The sequence below is a fragment of the Dasypus novemcinctus genome, chromosome 17 (assembly GCF_030445035.2).
Source record: "Dasypus novemcinctus isolate mDasNov1 chromosome 17, mDasNov1.1.hap2, whole genome shotgun sequence".
NCBI lineage: Eukaryota > Metazoa > Chordata > Mammalia > Cingulata > Dasypodidae > Dasypus > Dasypus novemcinctus.
The window spans coordinates 90,111,924-90,134,552 of record NC_080689.1 but is presented as its reverse complement, the minus strand read 5'-3'; the positions used below and the strand labels follow the sequence as shown (position 1 = coordinate 90,134,552).

General features: G+C 40.3%; 1 long non-coding RNA gene across 1 annotated transcript in view; it reads right to left on the bottom strand.

Moving 5' to 3' along the window:
- Positions 1-22,629, bottom strand: part of LOC139436772 (uncharacterized) — an 85,027-nt gene that overhangs the window by 58,978 nt on the left and 3,420 nt on the right. The gene's annotated exons all lie outside the window — the stretch shown is intronic.

Below are 22,629 nucleotides of genomic sequence, written 5' to 3'. Positions count from 1 at the left end.
ATTTGGGAATGGCGATGCCAACTCTACTTCTAACTGAGAGGTAGCTTAGATCCCATAGGGCAGATGGATGGAACTATCTTGCTTGCAATTGCAGGCACTCTCTGCTACTTGTAATGGGTGTTCTCAATCATCATCTCCCTGTTAGTTGTCCTGCGCTCATCCAAAGAACTGGAGTGTAGGCGTAGGAACTCTGCTGAAATTCAGGGTTCAAATGGCCCATGGATGGACCAATGATTTAAGTCTCTGGGACATATATTTAACAAGTATAGTGTTAATTAGAGGATCAAATAAAAGGGGTGGGATAGCCATGTGTAGACAACCCAATGAATGAGTATAACTATATTACATTGGGGAGCATATATACCAAAATAAGGCAGGGAATGGAATTCCTGAGCTGTCTGCCCTCCTTATAGTGTCTAGATGTCTCCAGAGCCCCCAGAAGCCCCACTATTTGAGGCACTGTTTACTGTGGCAGTCAAAGAGATCCTGGTAATACTTGCAAAAACATAACCTCAGGAATGGCCTCCCAACTCACTTTGAAATTTCTTAGTATAAAAACTCATTTGTATTTAATATTTCCCCCTTTTGGTCAAGCTGTTTTTCTAGATGCATTGCTAGTTGGTGCTTGGTAACAATCCCCTGGTGCCAGGGAGGCTCATCCCTGTGAGTCATGTCCCATGGAGAGGGAGAGGTAGTGTATTTATATCCTGAGTTTGGCTTAGGGAGAAGACACAGTTAAGCAATAAGGAGGCTTTCAGGAGGTAACACTTAGGCAATATATAATACTAGGATAAGTTTCAATTTCACAAGGAAAGGCTCATAAGTACAGTCATCGATATCAAGGGTCTGGCTTAACATTCTGCCTTTCTTCAATAGGCACTGCAGCACTCTGGGATTCTTGCTGTTCTATTAGAGAATGTAGCAGAACTGCCCAGAATGGGAGTTCAATGTCCTTTTCATTATTGTGTGATTTGTGAATGGAACTGGCCCTTCCGTAGACAATTAATTGCATGAGTCCTTGCTCTGTTCCCTTCTATTCAGGATTGCACTCACTGTCTGTTCTCTGCTTCTGTCCTCTCTGCTAATAATGGGTGAAGCGTTTCTCTTTTGTGAGACTGATGGTTTAAAACGTATCACATGGTGTGGTCTTTGGTTGTGATCTGGCTGACCTAGGTATATAATTATTGGAGGGATTCCTTGAGGGAAATATGTGTTCACTGAGTATGGGCATGTAATTCTCCCACTTCACAGAAGGGCAAAATTCCCCCATATGTCTTGTTGGGACTCTCAGGGAAGGACAAAATCTATCTAGGAAAAGGACTGGCTGTCTCCCTTGGGGTTTAGGGATCAGGCTGCAAGCAGGCTGGAGTTATCAACAGGATGTAGAGGACTATGAAAGAACAAATAATCCATAGAGTCTCTTTATTCAGTGTACAATAAGTCATAGGATCTGTAGTGAGTTCCTGAACTGAAAAAGGGTGTGGAAAGGCATTTAATATCTCTTGTGATCAGTAAAATTGATTTGAACTGCCAGATTTCAGAGCAATAGCTTCCTGAATCAACTCGATTTGGTGAGAAAGGGCCCAAGCAGGGAAGATACATACTCAGTGCTTGTGTACTCACTACCCACTCTCAGTCTAGACTCCTCAGGAAGGTGTGCAGATGGTAGTCAGGGAGATAATTGGGGCCTGCAGACTTTTTACATAAAACCAACAATCCCCAATGCAGCAGGTGACTTTTGCAGTGGATGATCATCAACTGGTCATCTAGGGTTGGTCAATAGAAGGTGAATCTAATCCTTTGATGATCTGTTACATGGTAGTTGGTCTGGAATGCCTGCAGTTTAGAGACGGCTTGTGAGCTATACAGACCACTAGTCATTCAAGATAGTCACTTGACTCCCAGAAGGTCTCACAGCAGGAAAGAGAAACACTGATGATGCAGGGAAGGAAGGCCACAAGTTTGGAGTTTATCTAGACCATCAGTGGACTTCATGTAAGGGAAATAACACTGTCATTTAGGTCAGGGTTTGTAATGTAGTATCAGGAGGTTGGGTCAGCATTTGGGCCCTCTTGTGGCCCAGGAATATCCTCGGGGGCTTTGATTCTCACCCCCAGTAACTTTGTGGCAGGAACGTTTTTTAAAGGGAGGGTCCTAATATGCCACGGCTCATCTGGCAAACCAACAAGTCAAAAAATTTGCAGAAAAGCAATTAGGAAATATTTTGAGATGAATGAAAACAAATACACTACAACCAAACTTTTGGGATGCAGCAAAGGCAGTACTGAGAGGGAAATTTATGCCCCTAAATGATTATATTACAAAAGAAGAAAGAGGAAAAATCAAAGACCTAACTGCACACCAAGAGGAACTAGCAGAAGAACAGCAGACTAAATCCAAAACTAGCAGAAAGAAATTACAAACATGAGATAATAAATAATGAGATAGAGAATAAAAAGCAAAAACAGTAGAGAAGTATTGAGAAAACCAGATGTTGGTTCTTTGGAAAGATCAATAAAGTTGACAAACCTTTAGCTAGACAGACAAAGGAAGAAAGGGAGAGGATGCAAACAAATAACTTCAGAAATGAGCAGGGAACATTACTACTGATCCCACAGGAGTAAAAAAGATCTTGTTCTTCTTTGTCAAAGGTAGCCAATGCAGTATACCAAAAATGCATTGGCTTTTTATAAAGGGAATTTTTTAGGGTAATACAGTTCTGAGGCCGCACAAATGTCCAGACTGAGGCACCATCAGAGATGCTCTCTCATCAAAGATTGGCTGCTAGCAGAACCTGTAGCCCTGCCACATGGCAAGGCAAACTGGTGGCCTGTGTGTGCTGTCTCCTCCAGGCTGCATTCCCCTTGAGCTAGCTATGGGCAATGAAGCATATGGCAGGGCTAGTCTCTTCATCTTGGAGCTACATTCTGTGCTTAGCCTGTTGGGTATCACATTTCTTCAGCTATGGCAGCTAGAGATCCTCAGGTCTGTCTCACATGGCAGCTTAAAAATGACACCTGTCTTTGTGTTTTGAGTCACTCCTCAGTATATAGTATAATAGACACCAGCAAGAGGGTGGAGGCCCAGTCTGTGTCACCCCTCACTGATAAAGTCCAATCAAAAGATCACACACTCACAGGCATGTATTAGTTTAAGTACTTGATCTTCTGGGATTCACAAAAAACTTTAAACTGTTACATATCTTAACAACTACGAACAACTGTGTGCCAACAATGTAGACACCTAGATAAACTAGAAACATTCCTAGAAACTCACAAGCAACCTATGTCAACAGAGCAGTTAAATGTAGAGATGAAATCAACATCAAAAACTGCCAAACAATCAGAGAAAGACTTGAAAAGATGACTCTCCAAAGAAGATATACATAGGGCCAGAAGGACCTTGAAAAGATGCTGAACACTCTTAGCCTTTAGGAAAATGCAAATTGAAACCACAATGAGGAAAGAGGATTTGGCTCAACTGATAGAGCCTCTGCCTACTATATAGGATGTTCAGGGTTCAAACTCAGGGCCTCCTGACCTGTGTGGTGAGTTGGCCCACACAGAGTGCCGACACGCTCAAGGAGCGCTGCGCCACGCAGGGTTGTCCCCCACATAGGGGAACCCCAAGCACAAGGTGTGCACCCCAAGAGGAGAGCTGCACCATGCGAAAAAAGCACAGCCTGCCCAGGAGTGGAACCACACACACACAGAGCTGACACAGCAAGATGATGCAACAAAAAGACACAGATCCCAGTGCTGCTGACAAGAATGCGAGCGGACACAGGAGAACACAAAGTGAATGGACACAGAGAGTAGACAGTGGGGAAGGGGGAGGGGATGTGGAGAGGAATAAATAAAAAATAAACCTTAAAAAAAAAAAGGAAACCACAATGATACCTTTTCACATCCACTAAAACGGTTGCTAATTAAAAACAGAAAATAACATGGGCTTCAAAATGGGCAGAAGTGTTGAATCATAGGCTATAAATTTCTATCATTTATAGATGAACTATTTCACATTAATTTAGACTGCCTTTAGCTACAAAGCCAAGGACTCTGTTTTTGTTTGCTTTCCTATTCCTCACCTTAGTCTTTCTTCTGCCAAGGAAGGCCAAATAGTGCAAGTCTACGCTCACTAACCAGTCAGCTCCATACATTGGAGCCTGTTGTCCTAATAAAGCAAATGTCCCTGAATAATGCATGAGCTGCTCCCCCAGTGTATTAATTGTTATTCTACATCCCACTAGAGCTCCTGGAAGACATGGTGAAGGAGGCTCCTAGTGACAGGGCGGATGAGGAGGCCCCATCTAATGCCGAGGTAGTCACGTTTTCGTTTAAGATAGAAATGTTCCTTTCTCAGATTTATTCTTTTTCAACTAAGCATAGATCTTAATATATGATGATGTACATTACAGATAATGGGTGCTGTTTGGGGGAAGGAATATTTGCAGAGGGATTTCTACTAATAGACCACTGATAAGAAGGCATTAAAAATGGCAACACCAGGTCATAACCCATATAGCTGGAGCCTTTTGTCTCAGCACCACTTTTCTTGCTTGGATCAAGACTTTTGTAATTCCTGCCAAAATGGATTTGAGAGAGAAAGCCCCCAGTTAAAGTGTGAGCCTTTCCCACAGGAGCCCACCATATGTATTCATGGGGTCTTTGATTTTATCACTGTGTCCCATTCATTTTTATAAAATCACAAAGATCTGAGAAAAAACAACACAGCATAGTATGATTCTCATTACTTTCTGCAATTGCAGGTGAACTCAAGAAACAACAAAAATGGTAGTTATTCTGGTTCATGCAACTGTTGTGGGAAAAGTCAAAATAAAATAGGGGGTTTCCTCCAAGCTTTAGGCTGTGGACCCAGCCTGATCCTAGTTTCACTGGTAAATGAGGGTTGGGGTGTGATGAAAGGCTTCCATTAGGGTGTTCTGTCCTTGTTTCTACAGTTCCAAGTAGCAGCTGTGTTCTCTTGAGGTGGTAGACGTTTTAGTGCACAGGGGCTAATGGGAGTTCACGTGTGAGTCTCTGGGGTCTGATTTTGAGTCTGCGTGCATTTAACCAGGTGATATGTACCATTTACAAAGGAAAATTGCTAGGGCCAACTTTCTCAACTTTCTCAAATAAACCCTATCACCACTGAACAGATTATGCACATTTACTTCATCCAGCTGCACCTAGGGTGTGCTTTTTATCCCCACAACACAGGTGGAGAAACTGAGTTGCAGAAATGAACAACAGCCTCAGCTGTCTGCTCCTAAGGGGAAGGGCCTAAATGTGAACCTAGATTTTGGCCCCAATTCTGATGCTCTGAGCTACAGACCTGCCCTCTATACTCAGCCATGGAAGTTTCACAGGATTGGGGGTATGATGAAAGGTTTTTTGTTACGGTATTCTGTCCTTGTTTCTAAAGTCCCCAGTAGAAGCTGTGTTCCCTTTAGGTAACTGTAGGATTATCATGTGCAATTCCCTGAGGTGTTATGTCCCACTTATGCAGAGAATTGCCAGTGTCAACTTTCTCAAATACATTGCATGATTTAGCCATTGGATCATTAGACATCAGACAATGGAGTTCTAGCATCTCCCTATGTCTTGGAATTACCTGAGTCTACAGAGAAACCAAACTGCCCACCATTTTAAGATAGCCTCAGTAGTCACACAGCCTAGGGCAGCAGGTTGTGCAGATTATCACAGACTTTGGTATAGCTATTAGTGTCAAAAACACACAGAAAGCCCACATGCTTCTGATCGCCCCAAAATTCTCTGTTGTGATAATGACTTGGTCAACCCTGCCAGGGTTGAGGTGTCAGCTCAGCAGCTCACTCAAAGCAGATAGACATTGGAAGACAATTTACTGCATTAGATATCATCACCATAATGGGCCCTATAGATGCTCAAGTTCTATGAGTCCTTGATAAAATAGAACCCAAAGACACTTGGCATTCAAAACATTCTGAACCTGGTGTTCAACACCCTTGCTGAAATGCTCTTGGAGATCTGGCTTAGAGGTAGTCAACACTAAATCCATGTGTCCCTCCATAATGACTGTCACAGTGTTGAAAGGGCAATGATGGAGAGCCACCAATGCAATGAATACACACACGTGGCATAGAAAAGGAAGACTGGAAGGAAAATTCCATGATTAATAAGTAATGATTATTAAATGATCTCAGGATATTCAAATCTACAATTACCTTTACAACAAAGGACTAGTGAATAGATGCAATAGAATGACTTGCCCAGGATTCAATGTAGCCCACTGAAAGGTAGCTCCTAATCAAGTGGAAATTCCTAAGAACATACAGTAAAGTCTTTGTCAGTATATGTATATCCATGCAGGTTGAATTTGTCTGGAGATGTCCCATGATACTGTCAACTTAGGCTAAATATGGAATAATCAGGAGGCATTTTGGGACTATCAATGAATAATAATATATTTTAGTATTATTTATAGACTACGGTCAGTTGTTATAGATTGCCAATAAGGATTTTGATTCCTGCTTCTTCCCTTTTACACTCCTGGCCAACCTGCTTTCAGTACAGAAGATAGCCCCTACAGCCGGTCATACTAGGCTTGTTACACTACAAACTCTACACCCTTTAGTATCTTGTCCAAGACTAGAACCCTCCCTGAGAAATTTACGTGTAACACACCAACATACTGAGAATTACTCTGTATCCTCCTAGCTCCCCAGGAACAACTGAAGGTGGTGCTTCCAAGGACCGAGAGGAGGAGGAAGCCTCACCCAATGCCAAGGTGAGGATGCTATCCTTTGTCTAAGGGAGAGGTGCTGCTTTTTGTATTCTATCTTTTGCAACTGATTTCAGGTAAGGATGCCTGATAGTATGCATTATAGATGGTATATACAGTTTTTTAGGAATGCAGAGTGTTTCATGGGAGCATGTTCCAACTGATCCATGATTCAACAGGGTATCCAGAAATGGCAGGAGTAGATTATAAACTATGTTAAAAGTCCTTTTCCTCAGCTGCAATTTTTATTGCGTGGAATAAGAATTTGTAATCACATGCCAAAATGGACCTGAGAGATATTCTAGGAAAAGCTTGTGCCTTAATAGATATGTCCTGCTGCACTTTCTTATGGGGCTTTGCCTTCACCACTGTTTCCTATCTGCTTTTCTAATGGTATCAAGCAAACAAAAGTCCCATTCAAACAGGGTATAGCATGATGTAATACTCATAGGTTTTTCTCTAATTGCAGGTGGCTGTAGGAATAAGTGAAATGGTACATATCTAGAATTACTGACATCTGGGAAAACATGGAAGATAAGATAACCAGGGTATTGTTAGTATGTTTGTCTTCAGGGATAGTGGTTCCAGTTACTGCAAGGAATGAGGATTGGGGGTGTGGTTAAAAAAAAATGATTTTCAAAGGGAAGCATTATGGGGCATGCTCTAAAGTCCTGAAAGCAGCTGTGTTGCCTCTAGGTGGCACGGATTTGTGCGTAAAGGGGTTAGTGAGTGCCTATGAGTGAGCCTATGTGGTGTGATTGTGAATGTGTGACTGTGGGGATGTTAGTGTTTGCTTTCCCAAGAGATGTGTCCAACTCACCCTGTACAATGGCCACTGCAAACTTTCTCAAAAACCAAACCATTAATATTGCACATGTAGCATATATTCACTCGTAAAATCTTCATCACAAAATTCTGGTTATGTTTACTCTCCCCACTTCTTACATGCAGACTGAGAGGCACAGATTAATAACCTAAGATCTCGAGTTCCTAAGAGGTAGAGTCAAAATGTGAACACAGGCATGAGGCCCATATGCTGATACTCTGAATAACTCCCTCTCACTTAGCTCACAGACATGGTTCATTAGTGGCCACGCAAAGGATTTCCATCATCCATGTATAGACATTTGCCTAGAGGGCTCCTAAACACTGATCTTATATATTAGGAAGCCTGAGGGTCACATAACCCAGGCTACCATTAGGGGCATTTTACGAGATACTTAGACATAGCTGTTTGTGTCAAAAGCAACAGAAGTCCTCATGTTTCTGCCAAGCTCACAGATTCTCAGATTACGAGGCATCAGTAGGACAAGCCTGACAATCTTTGCCAGTGCTGGGTCACTGCTAAGTACCTGGCCCAACCAGATAATAATCAGGGACTTGTTTTCATCTATTTGATAACTTTATCACCTTGAGCCCTTCAAATGATCAAATCTAAGCTACACAATAACCAATAAGATTGTAAAGTCCCACTTAGTCATTAGCCTACTTTCCACCGCCCTTCTTGCAACTCTCTTGTAGAGTTGCTATAGAGCCTCAGTGCTCAACCTGTGCCTCCCTCCTCGTGAACTGGCCCACTGTGGCTGGTTAGTGTGAGCATGGAGAGTCACATCACTCAACAAATGTGCATAAGTGATAAAGAAAAGGAAGATGGAGGGAAAATACTATGTAGTCACAATTGCTTATTTTGAAATGGTAGCGTATCAGTATTATCAAAACCACTGTAATTATCTTTATAAGAAAGGACTAATGATTCAATACATTAGAATACTTTGCCTAGAATTAAATCCAGTCCACCAATAAAAGTTTGCTTATTATAAAGAGAAAAATACTTCATAAGAGATGAGAATTCTAGCAGGAGCACTTTGAATGTGTGGAATTTGAGATGATCTCGGAAAGTTCAACAGGACAGTGACAATTAGTCTAGCTTCAAAATGGTCAGGAGGAATGATGGGACTCTGTCAATGAATCATAGTGTCTGTTTTAGTACCATTTATAGATTATTTCACGTTACAATGGGATGCCGTTACATACACAACCAAAGAAACTTATTTCTCATTTGTTTTCTGCTCCTGCTCTTTACAATCCTTCCACCCAGGAGGTTGGTCCAGCAACTGATCATTCCAGGCTTATTGTCCATCTATCCCCTTGCTCTCTTGGCTGTTACCACATCAGGTGCAGCTCTCTTAATAACCAATGAGGAGCATCCCAATGTACTGACAGTGACTCTATCCTTCTAGCTCCCCCTGAGGACCTGGTGGAGGAGATTCCTAGGGATAGGTCAGAGGAGGAGGTCCCATCTAATTCCAAGGTAAGGTTGCCTTTCTTTGTCTGAGCTAAAATTGTCACTTTATTATTTTTCAAATGAGTTCAGATATGAAAATCTGACCATGTAATTATAGATGATGTATGATTCCTTTGTTTGGGGGAGGCTTCAATGGGAACCTATAATTAACCTACCCTGGATTCAAGAGGGTGGCAGCAACCAAGTACACAGTACAGTGACTTTTCCTCACTGGCAGTTTTTCCTCCTAGGATTAAAAATATTTTATCACCCAACCTAAATTCTCAACCTAAATATACTTGAGAGAAGCATCGTTCAGGAAAAGCTTGTGCCATTGCACACATCTGTTGCAGTTATTTATGGAGACTCATTTGACCCGATTCTCATTTGCTTTTCTAAAGGTACGCAGAGAACAAAAGCCGGTGCAAACACTATACAGCATGGTCAAGCCCTCAGAGTACTGTGGGTTTTTTGCTTGTTTTTTGCCTAATTGTAGGTGGCCTCAGGAACAAGAAAAAATGGTATGTATTGTGGAATTGCTCACTTATTGAGAGTGAAGCTAAGATTAAATAAAACCCAGGCTTTTGTGGTTCCTGTGGTGTGGGAACCCTAAAATCACTTTCCAGATGGGAATGAGTTATGGGGACTGTTTCTGTTCTGGGTAAAGAAAAATGGCCACGTTCTACAGTCCTTGTAAACAGCTGTGTTCCCTTTAGGTGGTGTGGGTTTGCATGTGGCAGTTGAGTGGGAATTGCACTTAAGAATAGGTTGTGATTGTGAAGGTTAGGTGAGGGTGAGTGTGTTTCCCTATGAGGTATTTTCCAACTATGCAGGACAATTATTGTCAACTTTCTCAAATTTATCCCTTCATGACTGCACACTTTACATATACTGATTCAATCAATCCACAGAACGACAGTACTAGGGCTTTGTTTAATGTTTCCCCACACCTTGGGTGGAAAAACTGCGGTGCAGAGATGAATAGCCTAGGATTTCAAGCTCCTACGTATAGGAGCCTCTTTGTGAAATCAGGCATGCAGCCCCAGTGCTGATGATGCCCCAAGCCACTATCTTCATTCACTGCTCAGCCATGGGGTCAGTGTACACCATGCAAGGGAGGCTGAACCTCCATTTGTATTCCTGGAAGTATCCAACCTGCAGAGACCCCAATCCTTACTCCTCATTGTAAGTAGTCTCAGTGGTGTCATGAGACAAAAGAGGTGACAGATGCCTTTACCCACTACGGCCTCGACACAATACCACACAGAGAAAGCCCCCATTCTTGTGGTCAGTTCAGAGATTCTGAGAGGTGTTTACTGTAGTAAATCCTCCAACCTGGCCCCAACCAGATAAGTATCAGGGTTATGTTTTAGTGTATTTGATAACATCATCAACATGAGCTTTAGAAATGTTCAAATCCTGTAGCTCCACAACCAAGGGACAGTGACAATAAGAACTCAAGTTACCACTTCATGACCAGCCTGGTGCACATGGTCCTTATTTCATGTCTTACAGCAGAGTTAGAGTCTAAATGCTAACCCCACACTTCCCCTTAGCCATGGGGAGTGGAAACATGGACAACAAACACAGTCAATGAACACACACACAGGGTATAGAAAAGGAAGACTGGAAGAAAAAATATTACATGATATATAACTGTCAATTTTAAATGGTAGTATTTTAGTAGTTTCCAACCTTGTTTAATTGATTATATTTGTGACAAATGATTAGTGAATAAATACAATAGGATGTTCTCTCTAGAATTGAATCCAGTCCCACAACAAAAGGTTATGAATAAAAATGTCTTTAAAACAATTATTCTATTGTTACATTTTGGGAAGAAAATACATTGCTGGCATTCAATCAAGTGCAAAATCCTATACAACAGCTAATAAATGCAGTGTAGTATAGGTGGAACTATGGAGGCTAAAATGGTTTTTGAACGTGTCAAGATAGTGGCATTTGAGTTTGGCTTCAAAACGGCAGGAGGAGTAATGGATTGCACAAGACATGGGGCAGCTTAATAGTGAACCCTGTGGTGGATGATGGATTTTTGTTAACAGTACGAACATGCAAACATTCTTAATGTGACTTACAGCAAACGTTTAATACAAATACATGGTGCTGATAATAGGGTGTTTTATGGGGAAATTTTTCTCCATAAACTATACCTAATGCAAGCTTTAGACCATACTTAGTAGTAATATTTGGATGTTATTTTATCAATTATAACAAGCATTCCACAACAATGCAGGATGTTTGTGGTAGGGTAGTATTACCCAAAGGGGTGCTGATGCACAGCTCCAGAAATATTCTGTTTTTTCTAAAGGGTATTTATTTGGGGTAGAAACTTACAGTTACAAGGCCCTAAAGAGTCCAACTCAAGGTACCCTAAGTGGTATTTTCTCACCAAATGTCTGTTACTACATGTTGAACAAGATGGCTGCTGATCTCTTCAGGATTCAGCCTTCCTCTTTCCTCTTAAGGCTCCATGGGTCTAGCTTCTTCTGATCTTAGCGTAGGCTGGCATAAGGCTCATCTCTCTTCAGGGCTCATTTCTTTCCAGGCTCAGTTCTAGTCTCTTCACAAGGTCAGCTGTTTACTATCAGGGGAACAGCTCTTCTCTCTTCCCAGGGCCCCTGCCATGTCTATGGAGCTGTCTCTCTCCCTCTGTGTATATTCTCTGTGTGCCTGCCTTTGCCTAAGAGTCTGTTCTATCAGCCCACCAAGGCAGTGGGGAACGCAACCCTGCACACCCTAATGATGTAGTCAAATCAAAGCCCTAATCTTGATTTAATCAAGTAAATGCAAAGTCTTTGAATTTAAGTCAGTCAAAGGGTATCACGCCCAGAGGAACAGGTCAGTTTACAAACGTAATCAATATCCCTTTCTGGAATTTATAAATAATATCAAACCGCCCCAGGTGTTGTATGGGGATTCTGTATGTTACACATGATTCTCTTGTAAACTCCCAACTTCTTTCAAAAAATACAAATGAGAGAAACTATATTATCAATTATTATTAACTACTTTCTATTATTGTTTTAGTATTAATCATTTGTTAAAGATGGTGACGAGCTAATAAATGTCAAGCTAAACAAATTTTTCTTCCTTGTACCTTATATTTGTTTTAATGATCTGGATATTCTTTTGTTTCTGCTACTTTATCATCACAGTAAATAATGAAGCTTTTTTGTTATTGCTACTTTACATTATAATCAATAATGAAGCTGTCATTTCTCAGAGCTTACTAAAAGAGCTTACTAAAAGATTCCATACTCTGGAACTAAACCACATAAACTGAAATCCCACCTCTGCCACTTAATTAGTTGCATGACCTTGGGCAACATACTTAACCCTCTCATCAGTAAATTAAGAACCAATGTTATTGCCCATTTATCTTACCCATTGGCTCTTTTGCAGCTGTTTTAGCATCTGGCCTTTATAGGCTTACTCACTCCAGAAAGGGATGCCATAGGCAAAAGAGAGAAAAAAGACCAAAACAGTGCTTTTGAATTTCAAAAGAGGTTTTTAAAGCAAATGACAGAATAGTATTGAAAGAAAAGGGGTTTGAGTTAACATAGACTGCTCATTTTTTGTTTTGCTTTGTTTAAAAGTCTAAGCTCTAAAGGTCTCAGGGCTTAAAGAATTTTCTTCCCTTTGAACAAGATATTGAGAATAGAAAAGAGGCAGGCTGGCACACTCCCAGACTTGATGGAGTACCCATGTTTGTTTATGTGGAGGGAGAAAGAGAGAAAGAAGACAATTTGGGCAATATGTCCTATGGACCAGCCACTTGCATCTCAGGATAAGGGCTGGTAGGAGAGTGAGAATGTCCAGTTACTGAAAACTCAGAGCCCTATGCTTGTCTTAGGAGGAAGACTCATGCTTTTCTTGGCATCCAGCATGGTGTTTGAGCATCAGGAAACATGTGGCTTCTGCAGTCACACAGGACCCTGTGCATGGTTTAATGCTTGTAGCCGTCTTCAGATTCTTAATACATTTTAAACAAGGGACCTCACATTTTCATATTGAACCAGGCCCCACAAATTACGTATGTGATCCTGTCTATGCAAAGGGGCCTGAAACAATTCTGAGTACCCAGCATATAATAGGAGACTAAAATATTATGATGATTTCCTCTACCCAGCAATGAGGGGAGTGAAGTGGTTGAGAGACATCTGACAGACCTGATGAATCTTTACACTGGGGACAAGTATGCAGAACTGGCCTACACAGACTGAAAAGTAAAGATCAAGAGAAACAGGCAGATGCTCCAGCCTGATGCTTTGATATCCTGTAAGTCTCCTGGAACTCCTGGCCCCCCGGGGAAACACAGAAGGAGACCTGCAGTAGCCTGAGACTGTGTTTCCCATATGCTACCAAATGGGGGCTCAAAATAGAAATAGAAATATTTTTAAAATGACATATTTGCATGCATGAGGTATGAGCTGCGGTTTTACCCTACAAATCCATAAATAAAAGTTTGACTTATTTTTTAAAAGGCAGAAGTGATAAGAATTCATCAGTGAACAATAGCATGTATTTTCCTACCCTTTGTAAATTGACTATTTCATGTTGCTTTGGAATGTCTTTAATGACAAAGCCAAGGACTGCTTCCTTTTATTCTCCTGCTCCTCCATTTTGCTTTTTCCACTCCTGAACAGCTCACTCTATACTAGTTGAAAACTGCCTCCATAATACTCTAATCTCTTGCCCAAGATAAACAAAGCACCATCAGTAATCCAGGAGAAACAGCCCCAAGCTACTGACTGTTATTCTCTGTCCTCCTAGTTCCCTGAGCGCCTGTTGGAGGAGCTTCTGAATGCCAGAGCAGTAGAGTAAGCTCCATCTGCTTCCAAGGTGAGGTCACCTTTCTTTGTCTGAGATCAAGCTGTTGCTTTCTTGGTTTCCTTCTTTTTTAATCCAGTTGGGATAATCTGACCATGTACATTATAGGTGATATGCACAAAACTATTGGGCAATGTCTTCAATGGGAGTCTATTACTAGCTGATTCCTGTCTCAAGAGTAAAATCACAAAGGCAGCATCAACTTATAAACTGTATGGTATTAGGCCCACCCTAAGGAGCAATATTTTTACCTTGGATTAAGAATTTTCTAACTGGCAACCAAAATGGATTTGAGAGATGCATCAATGAGGAAAAACTCATTTCTTTTCCACAGGTGTCCCCTCACCGGTTTTGGCTTTCCTTTTGTTTGACCATTCTTTCCTATCTGGTATTCTAAAGTCACCAAGAGGACAAAATCCTTCTGTTAGCATTACATAATAATTTATAATTCTTACAGTGTTTTCTTTTCTGTAATTGCAGCTGGCCCGAAAAGAAAGTGTCAATGGTAGGTGGGCTGAGGAAAAAAATCTACATGACAAGAAATGTGGGTCTTTCTTGCTGGCTTCAGTCAAGAGCCCCCTGATTAAAACTCCCAGGTAGGAACAAGGATTTGGGTATGGGGAAGCAAATGGATATTTCAGGTAAGAACTAGCATGATGTTTCTTGAATAGTTGGATTCTGTTTAGATGGCATGGGTTTGTGTTCATGTGAGTGTTGTGTGTGTATATGAGTATGTGCTGTGATTCTCAGTGTAATGAATGTGATTGCCAATGTGCATGTGTGAGATCCTATGTCTGCTGTGTGCCTTCCTAGATTTCTCTCCTATAACCAGCACAATTACCTGTGCAATCCCATAATAATTTCCCCAAGGACATATACGTATGTCCATATTTTCAAATTATATACTTCAAATAATATAGTTCATTGTAAGTCAAGTATGCCTCAATAAACCTGGAAAATATCCCATAACAACCCAGGAAAATGTTCAAAGGACTCCAAGTGAAAATACTGTGTTACAAAATCCCTGTCATTAGGATTTAATGAGAAGAATTCATTTAATATTGAATAGTGTAGCCTGTGTAGAGCACTCTCCTTGCCCCTAAATGGCACTTTCATTGACGATGATAAAAGAAAAGCAGCCATATCTGTCGTTTTTAACATAGGAGAAAAGAGAGGCTTAGAAGCTGAATTAATTTTGCAGAAATGCAAAGTACCAAACAGGAAACTAGGCACTGAGGTATTAGGTGGTTTGATACCAAAGCACAATCTCATCATGCCTCTTCTGCCTGGCAATCTCTAATCTTCTACTACGAATCTGGCAACATTTGTCATTTTTAATTCTTGTTACTGAGCACCACACCACCAGGGCATCTGCAGCACAAGTACATGTCACCCATTTGTCCAAAGCCCAATTGCCATGTGTGTTAGTAACTATGATATAGACATGCAGAGTGAACATGCTCATCCTCACAAAACATCTCCTGGGAGGCTGCTCAGAGTCTGCCGCTGAACTCATCTAACCCATTGGACTCTTCTAACATAGACCACATCCACAATAGTCCAACTTTCAGGGTGATAAGCTTGGAGGCTTGTGCTGTAACAGTCCAGCAAAATGGGAGTGTGAGAGGCTGAGAAAGAATTCCATCCCCACTTCTCTTTCATTTGCATACGGTTTCCAATGTCCTGTTGAAGGTCTCTGACTCCACAGAGCTCAGGGAAGGTCTGAGAACCCAGGGTAAAGAGTTGAGGTGATCTTGGGTGGCCAGCCTGGTCTCAACTGGAAAAGGAAGGGTCTAGTGTGCCATTCTCTCAATTAAATTTCTTGGTGATATCTGTGTTCCTAAACAATACCTCCAATTGGCTTGTGGATTGGAGGTATGGCTCTACCAGCAGTGATGACGGTAACAATCCAAGTCGGTAACGATGTTCAAGGAAGTACCCAATGGGAGAGAGTTCCTGGGAGCAGTTGCATTACCCCTTCTGCATTGGAGATGGAGGAGAGGGGTGTGAAATCAGAAAGTAAAGGAAATATTTCGAGATCTGCTTTGTTCTTTTCCTATTTCAGTAAGATCATAGTAAGAGATACTATAATGTCGTGGTCAGGAAGACATGGACAAAGCGATTGCCTTCTTAGAGGGAAAAGGTGGACAGTCTTCCCTACATTTAGAGTATGTGAGGACTGGAAAACGGATTATGGAGATCTTAGACCAAGCTTAGATGGTAAAGGTGAAGCAATCAAGGCCCAAGGAATGCAATGTTGTGATAAGGACAAAATTATGTGCTGGGATAAGGTCATAACCAGGTGAGAACAACAATAGTTCAAGCTCTCCCCTCAACCCTAACATTTTCCTTTCCTTTTACAAGGATGCCCCATCATGGTTACTGCCATGGTACATTCAGAAGCATTCTTCATCAAGTCAGATGATTCAGACACGGGGATGACGATCTGCATGTAATTCATGTCTTCTGTCTTTTTTCACCTATTCCTGTTCATAAACTTCTCTTTGTACCTCTCCCATCTTCTCCTCTTTTTATGATACTCATCTTGAAGGATTTGATCTCATCTAGGAAGTTGAGGTCATGGGTTTGAGACGGTTTATAACAACTTTGTACATCCTTCTCAACTGCTTTTTTAGCATTTCCATCATTTCCAAACCTACTATGCAGCATGCACAATCTCAAGTAAAACAGAATGTAACAGGGCGGGAGCTGGGCTGGGAGTCAGGTGCCTTGGGCCACTCTTTTGGAGGGCACTTGTGAACTTGGTTCTGGGCTGGACTCTCCCTTCACAGGTATGTTCCTGCAAATGGTATCTCTGGACAATCAAGTGTTTTCTGTTCCTTACACAGCTTAGTACACTGTTTGAGGTGAAGGAGGAGTCTCTTTTCATAATTTCTCTTTTCCTAGAATACCCAGAAGCCACTGAAGAAATGAAGAGGAAAAGGAAATGTGAATGTGGAGTGAATAGGATGAAAAGGGGAAGGGAATTAAGTTACGCACATTACATTTCTTTCCTAACTTTCTCTTTGGCACTTCAGGAAAATCAGTAAAACTAAGGAGAACATTGGCGTTGCCACAAATGAGGGTGAACATGGAGGTGGAGACAAGAACTGGCTGGTCAAAAATAAGCACAGGCAAGTAGAGTATATCCTCACACCCTCTTCTCAGGGAACAAAATCTCATTCTATACAAGCCACAGCCTCCAAAGGCTCCTTAATTTGCAGGAGAGGGCACTAGCCCCTTTTAAGCCTTATGGGCTCTCACACTGCATTCTTTGTGAAGATCAACCCCGGATTAGTTCAACACCTCAGCCCTGCTGAAGTGAAGTTTGCACTCATAATCCACTTACAGTCAACAAAAGCCTCTCCTGTTTATTAATGAGTATGGTGAACAGGGTGGAGTGAACCTAAATGCCACTAACTCAGGTCTCTGGCAAAAGGGTGAATTAGGCTGTCTTAGTTTGCCAGGGCTGCTTTAATCAATACTGGTAACCAGCTGGCTCAAACAGAGGAATTGATTGTCTCACAGTTTGGGAGATTAGAAGTCCAAAATCATGGTTTAGGCTGCACTGTGCTTTTTCTGAAGGTGGTGGCAGCTTGCCAGCAATCCATAACTGAACCTATGCCTCCATTTCTTGGCCATCTGACTCCTATCTCCTGTGCCTGAATGTGCCTAATTTTCTTCTTATAAGGTCTCCAGTCATATTAGATTAAGGCCCCCTGATTAAAGTTGGACTCACATTCATTAGTATGCTCTTAGAAATGAGTTCACATTTGTAAGAGCGGAGGTTAGGACAAAAACATGACTTTATGGGCGGACCTGATTCAATCCATAATAAGGACAATGGCACTCTGGGGTCCCTCGCAGGCAGGTAGGGTAGGTATTCTGGGCCAGTTTCCATCTTAGGGGGAAATTTAAGTCCTGACTGGCAGTTGCCCAAGCCCTGAGGGTTCTCAGCCTCTGCTGGGTCCTGTTCAGATCCCTGGTCAGCTCATGCCACCTTTCCTCAAGCTGTGGTTCTTGAGAAGTTTTTTAGGTATGTATAATTCATACAAACCTGAAAGAATGGTCAATGAAGAGCTCACTTGGGATGAGTGAAATGGGTAGAATTGCAAGTTACTTATGTTCCTTTTATTTATTTTTTACTTTCATAATTAATTAAAGATAAGCATAATACTTATAGCATCTTGTTAAAAGGAGTGTCTTCTGTAATGTTTTCATGTTGGAATATACTAATGTAAGAAAACTTATGATTTTAGTACTAGAGCCTAACTGTTTTTTAACCGAAAAGCACAGGTAAGTTTTGGTGTGTTTTAAAATGAAACTAGTTTTTAGAGAGAAAAAGGAACCTGTCCAATAGTAATGTGAAGATGCAGTCATGACTTGGACTGTGTAGGGGACAGGGGTTGGGGAAGCAGGGTTATCACTTCCATACCTATCCTTCCGATGTCCTGCTTCTCACCTGGTCAGATATATAAGACTCTGCCTTTTCTTCCTGGAGCCCTACAGTCAAACTTACTCTTCAGGGAAGAGTCACTTCAAGGGCACCCATCAAAGCAAACAGATTAAATCCCTTCAGTTGGACATTTACAGACACTGTGCCACAGACGATACCTTAAGCCGAGAGTAGCAATAGGAATTCAGTGCCATTTGGATCTGGTTCCTAGGTATCGGTGGCCAACTTTGCTTCTCCAGGGTCTATTGTACCTTCTGAGTCCCGCAACACTCACCAGCAAAACCCCTCCTCCATCTGTCTCGGTGTACCCGGTGATTCTATATCCTGTGCTTTTATTGCAGATCCCACCACTGACAGCTACAAAGGCCTTAAGCTGGAGGCCCCAGCCTGAGCTTAGAAGAGCTGTAGATCATATGGTGTTTAGAGATGCCTCTGTGCTTATTCTCTTCTACCCATACCCAAATAAATTTTGGTAGAATTTAGTTAGATAAATTTAGATTGAGTTTTAGAGAAACATTTTATATTTAATGTTAGATATTACTATATTAATCAATATTTTCTCCTACAACTTGTGTTTCTTAATTTATCAAAAAAAAATTAAACATGTATTTAGATCAGCATGTTAAACAAAGTTAGAGCCAAATTAATTATAAAATTTGGTCTCCCTCCTGGCTCCCACCAAGGTCACTACTCTCTCATAGAATCCTCAATGTTTGATAGTTGAACAAGTAACTGAAAATTTAGTGCTTAACTTCTGTCCTCAGGACAATGTCTTCCAGATGTTTCATTTGCTGAAATCTGTTTACTCACCTGGAAGGGATTATGGCAATAACGTCACCCTTGGTCTAGAAGGATAACTTTGAATTCACCGTCTTTTTTACTTTCTTTTCAGTCTTGCTGGGGATAAAACCATGAGTCACATTTCCTTCCACAAAGACATTACCCCATTTTCACATAACACAAACTATTGTTCTCAAAAATGTTGAAGAGATTCTAATATTCTTTCCATAATGCCGCATGCTTTCCTCTAATAAATGGTTTTGTTTTCTTTAAACCATAGTAATTTCACTAAAATTTGCCTTATCTTTAGACCTTCTGTATCAATGCTCAGTGTGTAATTTTATTATGGAGCTTCAAATAAGTCTTTCCAGAAAAAATGGAGTCATAATTTTTAATAATTGCTGCAAGTATTTGCTTTTAATCTCTCATTCAAACACTGCAGTATTCATATATTGGCCTTTCTATGCTGATCTTAAACTTTTGACATTTTTTTCTCAAATCTTTTACATTATATTAAATTACTTTTAAGCAATTTCTTCTTTTTAACTTCTCTTTCTATTTAGGTATTACCTTTTCACTGTTTCTTCTAGTTTATATGTAAATCATGAAATGATTTTTTTCCCCATTTTTTTCTTATTCTTCCCTGATTTCTGTCCCTTCATTTTTGAGGTTTTTTTTCCCCCTATCTCATTGATGATGTTCCCTCATATACTGTTTCCTTTCATCAATGCTTTTACCTTCTTTTTGAGATAGTACATTTCACTACATAATGTACATCAAAAAGAAGAGCCTTACTTTGCCCTTATACCTGTACTGGAAATAACATCAATATTTTTTCTGTTGGTATTTCATATGATTTTTTAAAAATTTGTAGATAGAAACAAGATTCAAAATAGCTTTCCCAACAACACAGATCTGTCTCTGTCCAAATTTTCTTTGAAATTAAAAATATATATAACAGCTTTCTTCCCGATATTTCTGGGTTCTGTACTTCTACCACTCTTAAATATGGGTCTTCACTATCATTACCGCTGTTGCACCTGTCATTGTCTATTTGTTTCTGCATCTGACTAGTGAATATCTCCTTTGAATGTATGCTCTTGTCTTGATGTGGAACAGCTAAAACCACTTTGCCAAAATCTAGTCATTCCCTGAAAGATAAAGGTCTATATATTTCCAGAACCAACTATCTTTAAGGGTATTTTTTATTGTATGTCTTGAAATGTATTTCATTTCTGAATCACTTTGTTCGTATATATTTATATGCATTTTATTTCCACAATTATTAGATTTTGGTTTCTTATACTTATTTTATATTGAATTTTCTTTGTTCTGTATACATTATAGTCGAGTCATAAATTTCAGTATTATTTTCTTTTTATTTAGTTTTTAAGTTAATCTATTTTCAAACATATTTGGCTTTAGCAATGGCGATTCATTTTTAAATAACATTTTAATTTATATTGTTTTGATTCCTAATCACATAAGAAAAATGGTATGTATATCTGGACTACATATATAGCACCAAGTAGCTTTATAACTATCCTCAGGCACATACACCAACAACCCCCAAAGCAATCTATGTATTTTCCATGGTCCCCAAGGATTGTCCTTAATACCTGTCCTTGCTACATTAAAAGCACTATTTTAGAAATAACCTCTACAAATAAAAAACGTCATTTAAAATGGTTTACAGAATATTCAAATTTAGGACCACGTAAAAATATTTCAGCTATATCATATCATGATCTCATTATGAACACCTGAATACATACGCATTAACAAGAAAGATGCCATTCAAAATGATTAGAATGTTGGCCTCCTAAAATTAGCTAAAATTCCAGGACTTCAGAAATGCACTCCCAGACCTCCTGTACCCTGGGGGTGTTCTACTGCTCACTGAGTGGATGGTCTTTGGTGGAAGTCATTTAACTCCATTAGCAGCTGCATGCCATCTACATAAATTGTAGCAACCTGTCTTTCCCTGAGATCAGGAACAAGATAAGGTAGTGAACTTTCATCACTGCTAATCATCATTGTCCTGAAGTTCTTGAGAGAGCCAACAGGCAAGAAAAAGAAATGAAAGGCATCCAAACTGGAAAGGAAGAAGTAAAGCTATTTCTATAAACACAGATGGCCTAATCTTTTACAAACAAAATCCCAAAGAATCCACAAGAATAGTAATGGCACTAATAAAGGCATTCAGCAAAATTGAAAGATACAAGATACACAATGCAAAGTCATTTTTGTTTCTATAATCCAGCATAGAACAATCTAAATGGAACTTTTTAAAACTTCCAATCAAATAGCCTCTAATGAATAAAATATCTAAAAATTTAACAAAAGGTGAAGCATTTATATACTGAAATTAGAAAACACTGCTGAGTGACACTGAAAACCTAATCAAATAGCAAGATGTCCATTGTTCATCGACTAACTATATTGTTCTGATGTCAATACTACGCAAAGGAAACTACAGATTAAATTCAAAATCAAAATTGAGTAGACTTTTTTTTACAGAAATGGAAAAGCTGGTCCTCAAATTCCCATGGAATCATTAAGTGGCTAAGCTAGCCAAGACAGTCTTGAAATAGTTTCACAATGTAAACACGCTTATCAAAATATCACTCAAATTTACCCTATGTAATATACAAAAAACTAGGAAAACCTGACCTATTCTTAAGGGAAAAGTCAATCAGTAGACACTGTTCTAAATTAACCACAGAAGGATTTATCAGACAAAATGGTTCTGTCTATGCTCAATGAGATTAAGGTACATTCTCTTTAATTATTTTGTCCTTTTTGTTTTTAAAGATGCATAGATCAGACAAAGTGTTACATTAAAAAATATAAGAGGCTCCCAAATACACTATTCCCCACCACCCCTACTCCTCCCACATCAACAACCTCTTTCATCAGCATGGAACATTCACTGCATTTGCTGTAAACATTTTGGAGCACTGCTAGGCCACAAGGGCTGCAGTTTACACTGTACAGCCTACACTCTCCCCCAGTCCATCCAGTGGGCCATGGCAGGACATACAATGTCCTCTATCTGTCCCCATAATACCATTCAGGTATTATGAATGAAATCCCAAAAATATCTGCATATCACAACTCTTCTTCCATCTCCCTGCCCTCAGCAACCCCTGTTGCCACTGTATTGACATAAAGGATACAATTTCTTCCAGTGCTAGAATCACAATAGTTCTAAAGTAGAATACCAGCAAATCCACTCCATTCCATACTCTCTTCCTCCATCTTGTGGGCCCCGGGATGGCAAATGTCCACTCCAAGTATAAACTGAGAGGGGGCTTACAGCCCACATGGCTGATGGACTGTATTATCCCATTTGCAGTTGTAGACTCTCTTGGTACCCTGGTGTGGTGGTTGGCTAGCCTCACCTCCCTTTTAGCTGACCTGGGTAAGTCCAATGAACTGGAAAGTAGGTATTGCTACTCTGCTGAGGCTCAGGGCCCAGCTGGCACATGGTCCA